Genomic DNA, 8281 nt, shown 5'->3' on the forward strand with positions numbered 1-8281 from the left:
ACCACCATGTAAAATTGTAAAATTATTTAAGGTGTTTCCCTTTTTGTATATGGATATTTTATTTCCCAAAGTGGGTCAAAAAGAACATTTTTATGAGAAAAGTAGCTTGAATCTATTCTGGGAATCTGAGAGTAATTGGCCCTCAGTTAAAGCTATCTGAATAAAATCTGTTTGAAGCCAGGTCAAAGATATAAGTACTTATTTGCACCCTGGATGGCTCTTTTCTTCTTGGGCCCTGCCCCAGGACTGTTTTCTGCACCAAGCTACAGGAATACTCCAGTGAGTATCCTGGATACTTCCCTATACTGAGCTCATAAGGTTTATGTATTGGAGAGTTGGAGAATCATTATTTGTTTCCTACCAAGGTGAGACTGCCCTAAGATCTTCTCCAGCACATGGATGCACTCTGAGTATTATCTACTCCACCACCTCTTTACCAGGACTTTTTCCAGGATAAGCAAGGCAACTTCTCCTCCCTCTTTGTCTCTTTTGCTTCCATGTGATTCTGCCTCTTTCTAGGTGAACTTTCATTTGAACTTCAAGGAGCATCTGGAACAATCTTTTCTTTTTCTTCTTAGAAGTATTTTATTTTCCCAAATAAATGTAAAGATAGTTTTCAACATTCATTTTTGTAAGATATTGCATTTCAAAGTTTTTCACTCTTCCTCCCTTACCCTCTGGCCTTTCCAAGACAGCAAGCAAATATAGATAATACATGTACAATTCTTTTAACTATATTTCTATATGTCATGTTATGTAAGGAAACTCAGAACAAAAGGGCAAAACATAAGAAAGAAAAAGCAAGAAAACAAACAAAATAAACAAAAAAGGGGGAGAAATACTGTGCTTCAATTCATATTGTTATCATAGTTTTCTCTGGATGTGGATGGTATTTTCCCTCCCAAGGCTAAACGAATTGTCTTGAATCACCACATTGCTGAGAAAAGCTAAGTCTGTCACAATTGATCAATACATAATCTTTCTGTTACTGTTTACAGTGATCTCCTGGTTCTGTTCACTTTATTCAGCATCAGTCCATATAAGTCTTTATGGGCTTTTCTAAAATCAGCCTGCTCATCATTTCTTATAGAAACATTAATATTTCATTACATTCATATATCATAACTTATTCAGCCATTTCTCAACAGATGAGTATCCATTCAATTTTCAGTTCCTTGCCACTACAAAAAGAACTGCTACAAACATTTTTGTACATGTGGATATTTTCATCACTTTTAGGATCCTAGTAGTGACACTACTGGCTGAAAATTTTACAGTCTTTTGGTTATAGTTTTAAATTGCTCTTCAGAATGTTGGAATCATTTCACAATTCCATTTGTGTTGTCCCTGGAACCATTTTTCTCTCCTTCCATGAACTTCTTTTTAGACCACTGATATTCTTCCAAAACTCACTGCTCAATGTCTAGAATACTCTCATTTCCTCACCCTCACATCCTTTCCAATGAATTGGAACTGCTGGCTGCTAATGTGAAAAACTCCATTATCTATCCTCAACTTACCTCTCCCTTGGGAATATCATTATATTATTCCTCATCTAATATAGGAATTGTTATTATAATTCTCTAACTATATGTATATATATAGTCATTTAACTATGACTTTTATTCTTATAATAACTCAACTCTATTCACTCTCTTATCAGGTCCCCTGCAGATCTACAAATATTTTCTACTGTACTATTTGAAATACCTCTTCTACAAAGAAATGATTTCCATCTTGAATCACTTTTTCACTTCTTCACCTTTTCGGTTCTCACAGAGAAACGACACCCCCACAAATTCCTTCATTCCTTCCCTCTGCACCTTTTCCAGCATTGGCTACAAATTTTCTCATACTCTGACTCACTGGTTGTGTTGGAGAAGTCATAATATTTCTTACTCTTCATTGCCTCTTTTAGACAAAGTAATGATTCCCTTCACTATTTAAATTCTGCTCCTTTGAGCTCACACACATACATACACTACTGCTCTTTTCTACTTCAACTACAAATATAAAAAGGTCATGTGCTTGACCTTGTCATCACTCCCAAATATGCTTTATTCTATTTTCATGTTAGCCAATTCCTAAATCCTTTTATGCAATCATAATCTTTTATTATTTCAGTTTTTCCTATGGCTTAGAATCCATAATTCTGTTCTGTTTTCCTTATTATTATTTTTGATCCTTCTATCATTTTTTTTACTAAAGCCACTTCCTTCCCAATCTTGGTGAACTAATTCAACTTGATATTATCCTCCACTCTCTTATTACCAGACACACCTTGCCACCCACAATTTTAGATTCTTGCCCTCATATTAATGTGCTGATAAATGACTTGATGGGAAAACTGTGTTGCCTGGGCCAACTTCAAATTGATGTTTTCTCATCCACCTAGGTCCTCACTGATACAATCATCTTATTCTTTCCAAAAAGATTTAACATTCTACTCTTCTCTGCAGCAGTTGGGTAAAAAATTCCCATCTTTCAAGGCTACAATGGCACCTCTCCTCATCCTCTTTGTTGCAGATTCCCTTTAATACATCAATTGAAAAAACTGAAAACATTCTACACTGCTTAAAAAAAGCTTAGTTCTGCATCAGCCAGTGGCCCAGAAGTAGCAAAGAAGTGGGAGAAGAGAGAAACAGAAGAGAAGCAAATGACAGAGTTCACAATTAATTTTTTAAAATACTTATGCCAATATCTGTACTTGAAGCTCAGAGTTTCTAGTTGCCTCTGAGACAAACTTTCCCTTACTTACATTTTTTCATTGTTGTGTTTCTATAACTATGTACTATGTGAGTACTCTTCTACTGAATGCATTCCTAGAAGTATGGCTCAGATTTATGGGTAGAATTATTATATTTTGGGGCAGTGAGGTGACACAGTCAAGAGAGTTCTGGGCCTGGCATTAGGAAAGCTCATCTTCACAAGTTTGAATCTAGTCTTAGGCATTTATTAGCTGTGTGACCGTGGAGAAGTCACTTAAAGGTACTTGGCTCAGTTTCCTCATCTGAAAATGAATTAGAGAAGGAAATGGCAAACCACATAAGAATCTTTGCCAAGAAAACCTTAAATAGGGTCACAGATAAACTGAACCTAATTATGTTTTGACTTCTGCTTCTGTCTTATCTTTAGCAGATGCTATTATTATTATTACTTTTTCCTCTTTGTTTAGTAAATGTTTCAAAAATAAGGGTTAATATTGACATTGTGGGTTGTTTTGTGTAAATTGGAAACACTTCAATAGGGGCTAAGGAATTATAGAGGCAAGCTATAGTGATATGTCAACTCCTATGCCACATACTTCATATACACATAAGGTTATCTCTAATACTTTGAGATTCTGTCCCTTTGGGTAGCTACCATGACCTGATGAATTGAACATAGGTGGGATAAACAAGCCCAGCCAAGGTAAAGAGTGACTCTAGAGAGAGTTGGAATCAGTTCTACTCCCAGACTACATTAATTTAAAGAAATAGAAGTCATCATTCCTAGAAAAATAGAAATGTCTTCTTTCTTGCTACTTTTGAACACCCACAAATAAAGAAGATATCTTTTAGGGATCAGCCTAGTCCCTTAAGTGTGAGATGTGATCACCCATCATTTAGAACTCTCTCTTTATTAAGCTGCGTTGGTAGATGTGAAATAATTTGGATCCAGCTGGAATTTTTCTTACACAGTATGTCCATAATGGCAAGAATACTAGGAAACTAAAAAACAGTGTTCAGATAATCCTTTCCTAAACTGATAGTGAATGATTATCTCAGATTTGTTAGAAACATAACAAGCATATTGAGAAAGATTTTTATATGAGTAGGACAAAAAAACATTGCACTAGGTCAAGATGCCTAGTCAAGAATGGGTTATCTGAGTCTTTAGTAATGGAGTAGGGGATGAGGATTGCTCAGAAACTAGTTAGTCTTTAAGATGGGATTGATTAATGGAAGGCAAAAGTACTGGCATCCTATTTATTGAGTTATCTGGAATTAGAGTCATTTAAAGATAAAGACTCGATACTAGCCTTTTCCCTCCAGCGAAAAAGACTAGATAGTATAAAACTGAAGCATATAACATTCAGGCTGACTAGCTTGGTTTGACAGACTATTTTGCTAATGAAGACAATGGTCTTGAGTTTATCCTTTCATAGACTACTTGTTTTACTCTATGACCATGTGCTATGTGTAGACAAATACAACTGTTTTGTAAATGCCTAACTTTAATCATAAGGGATCAAATCAAAGTAATGGTTAGGTCAGTAATACAAATAATAATATTAACCATTCACATTTCTATAGTACTTTGACATTAAAAAGTATTTTCCTCACAGCAATATCACCATTGTTTAAATGATCACTATTGGGGGGTGGGTACGATGGCTCCTATTACATTTGAAACTATGGTTCACCAATGGTGTTTTTCCTCTTCAAATCTTTATGATCTATCTTGGTACCAAATGCCCTTGTGTGATGATTACCACAAATCTCAGTCTCAATAAGTAATAATATCAGGGGATTAAAAATATAGAACAGAAAGTGACTTCAAAGTTCATCTAGTCTAGCACCTGTTTCAAGTCAACTCATGAAGTACCTTCTACATACAACTTTTCCTGATTCACTCAATTGTTAGTCCTTTTCCTCTCAAAACTTTCTTGCATTAATTTTGGATATATTATCATATATTATATATTATACACAGTGCACGTTATATAAGAGATGCTAAATGAAATCTTGACCATTATTAGTTTATGATAGACACAATCTTATGTTTCCTATCCTCAGTTCAACAAAGTAAAATAGCAAAGAGTAAATATATTTCATAAGGACAGAAAAATCATGATACTAGATCAAATGTATTTTTATTCCCCTCATGTAAAAAGAGAGGACCCAAACTTTTTCATTTGGTGACCCACTAGATGACTCTACCTCTTGGTCCCAGGTGAGGTGATGTTCTATCTCTGATAGAAGCAACAAGGGAGGTTTCACATTTGAAAAGCATAGACATTCTCTTTGACCTCATGATTAGAGTTATGTCCCAGAATAGCTTATTTTCCCTTAATGCTTTATACTTTTACCTTATGAATTTTTAAAGAGAATAACCATTTAACTTCTTTGGGAAACAAAGTTCAGGTAAGTATTTGTATTCTAGGGTCATGACTTTTGTTGATCTCTTGGTAGAGTTTAATAATAACTGATATGTATAGAATGTTTCAAAATTCACAAATCACCACAAAAATTCTATAATGTAGGCATTTTAGGTATTACTAACCCCATTTTACAAATTATGGAACTGAGGCTTAGAGGGGATTAAATTGCTAAGGTCAAACAGCAAATAAATGTTTAAGGCAAAGTTCAAATCCAGTTCTTTACTCCATGTCCAGAAAACTTGCCACTAGACCAGGATGAATTTAAATTGTGGGCTACTTTATGTTACAATGTCTTTTCTGATAGAAAACATCATAGAGTCATATATTTTTATCAGAAATTGACCTTAAGGTTTTTCTTTTAAAAGTGAAAAAAACAGGATCTTTGATTTGTAGTTAGACTCCATTAGTTCTTTTTCTAGAGGTAGATAGCATTTTGATTAGGAGTCCTTTGAAACTGTCTTGAATCATTGTGTTGCTGAGAATAGCTAAATCATTCACAGTTGATTATTGTACAATATTGCTTTTCTTGGGTACAGTGTTCTTTTTGTTCTGTTTACTTCACTTTTCAACCATTAATATGGATTCTGAGTTTTTTTTTTTTTTTTCTGAAACTGACCTGCTTGTCATTTCTTGTAGACAATAGTAATCCATTATAATCATATACCACAACTTGTTAAAAAAATTCCCCAATTGGTGGTCATTCCCTCAATTTCCAAGTCTTTGCTACTACAAAAAGAGATTCTATAAATATTTTTGTACTAATAAGTCTGTTTTACTTTTCCAAAATCTCTTTGTGATGCAGACCAAATAATGGCTAGGTCAAAAAGTAGCCACAACCCTTTAGTCATGTTCCAAATCACTCTCTAGAATGATTGGATGGGTTCACAATTCTACCAATAATGTATTAGTGTTTCAATTTTCCAACATCATCTCCAACATTTACCATTTTCCTTTTCTGTCTTATTAGCCATCTAGTAAGGTGATATTTCAGAGTTGTTTTAGCTTGCATTTTCTAATTATTAGTGATTTAGAGAATTTTCCCCATAACATTTAAATAGCTTAGATTTCTATATCTTAAAACTACCTATTTATATCCTTTGACTATTTCTTTTTTTTTTTCCTTTCTTTTTTCTATAAGCTTTTCTTTTGCTACCACTCCTAAGTAGGAAAAAAGTCTCAAAAAAGTGTCTTATCTTTTTTGCAAGTTAATTTCAAATCGAAAGAACTGACATGTAGAATTGGGTCTTTAGTTTTGTTTTGTGACTGTTCAATATAGTAATTGTTGTGGTTTTCTTGATATATTGTAGAATCTTTAACAACTGTAAAAGATGTAGAACTTCATTCAATTAGTCAGAATTTATGCATCCATCATTTTCTGGATTGTTGGTAACATGTGCATATTTTTTCCAGATAACTTTGCCTTCTTGTGTCACAAGATCTAACTCACTCACATTCATTCAATGACAGTCCCTTTAGTAATAATACCCAAAGTTGTATATAATGTAGAGGAGAGATTTTTCTTTACACTAAGGATGGGTAGGCAAAAAGTGGCTTTAAATTCAGGATGAGTTACATGAGCCTTCTTAAAATGCAAATCCATTAGTTTAATAAATCTTTCATATTTTGGTGGTTTTCTAATAAAGCCATCCCTAAGAAAGCAGACTTTAGTCTTTCTCTTTCAAACTTTCTTCTTTCTCTTTCCTGTACAAATAACCTTTAATACTTCTGTTTCTCCCTGGACCCAAAATTTTTGGCAAGGGTACTTCCCATTTACCAGCTTTATCTTTTCATTTCTGAAGGAGGCGTATATGTTATTGTTATTTGCATACTCTTCTTCTAGGACTTCTGGAAATCTTGCACAACACCATGTTGATTAATATTGTTTGTACAATTCACGTTTGTTACATCACATTGAGCCTGTCCTGGCTATGGGGAGAGTCATCACTGTGAACCTGTGTGTTATTGCTATGTGCTTGTGTAATACCTCCCATGCTGATGGGTTTCTGTAAACCTGTTTCTAGTAAGACCTTTCAGCCCAGAAACCTGCTAATAATATCTGGCCTGACTCCCCACTTCCCTTTTTATGTTTTTTCATCTCTCTTCCTGAGAAGTCAGGGAGGGTGTGATCACCTCCTTTTTGGGATTATCACCTCTCTGAGAGTCAGGGATGGTGTGACCACCTGTGCTCTAAAAGAAAAGAAAGTGGGAGATGTGAAGGGCTGAAACTCTTAAAAGGTGTGCTTGAATCATAGACACCAAGCACTTAAGGCTAATTACCTATTTGATATGAGAGAATGACTCTATTAGCTTATCTTTGTAAAAATGGCCCTTTTCACTGTTCAGTGCTTACTCAGTGTTTGCTGTATACAGATAATTGTAGGAAGGATTAGAAGGTGGTGTGAGAAGACCCGGGAAGAGGAGGAGAAAAGTTGGTGGTGAGTCTGTGGCAGTTTGTCTGTCTCCTTCACTTCTCCCCCTAATGACCAAGGACTTTTACATATCCTGACTCCAGCTATTCCTGAGGCCTCCTGGGAGCTAGCCAGTACTTTACACATTTCTGCTTAATTATGTTGGAAAGGACTTTGGCTTCGAACAGTCCCTCTCTGTCCAGCAGATATGCAAGCATTGCTCCTTGGGAAGTTTTTTCATTATTTCACTTGATATTTCTCTTTTCACATATCTTGATAGTCTTTTTCATCTGAATCTTCTCAGCATGATGCTTTTTATGGTAGAGTTTGGCCTTTAAAACCATCATTTTTTTTGCTTTCTTTGACTATTCATGAGCTTCTTGGTTTTCCTTCTTTCTCTTTTTTCCCACTGTAATCTAAGCAGTAGCTATACTGTTTTTAGTGTAACTCTATGTATTCATTCTTTGGCATGTTGACAGCTACAGATTCATTGAATAGACAATGAAAGTGCTTCCAAACTTCAGATTCTATGTGGTTAGTGACCTACTCCCCAGAAGCCAGAAAATAAAAGGCTCTGAATATTTTTCAATGGGGAAATGACTTGTATTCTTATGAATTTGACACTGTTCTCTATATATTTGAGAAATGATGTCTTTATCAAAAAAAAAAAAAAAAAACTAGGAAAAAATTTCCCCAGCTTTCTGCTTTCCTTCTAATCTGGTTGCATTGG

General features: G+C 34.7%; 1 pseudogene; it reads right to left on the reverse strand.

Moving 5' to 3' along the window:
* Window positions 1-6489: 6489 nt before the first annotated feature.
* On the reverse strand, window positions 6490-8022 carry LOC141562246 (ribosome biogenesis protein NSA2 homolog pseudogene; annotated as a pseudogene).
* Between the last annotated feature and the right edge of the window lie 259 nt (window positions 8023-8281).

Source organism: Sminthopsis crassicaudata, chromosome 3 (assembly GCF_048593235.1).
Source record: "Sminthopsis crassicaudata isolate SCR6 chromosome 3, ASM4859323v1, whole genome shotgun sequence".
Lineage (NCBI taxonomy): Eukaryota > Metazoa > Chordata > Mammalia > Dasyuromorphia > Dasyuridae > Sminthopsis > Sminthopsis crassicaudata.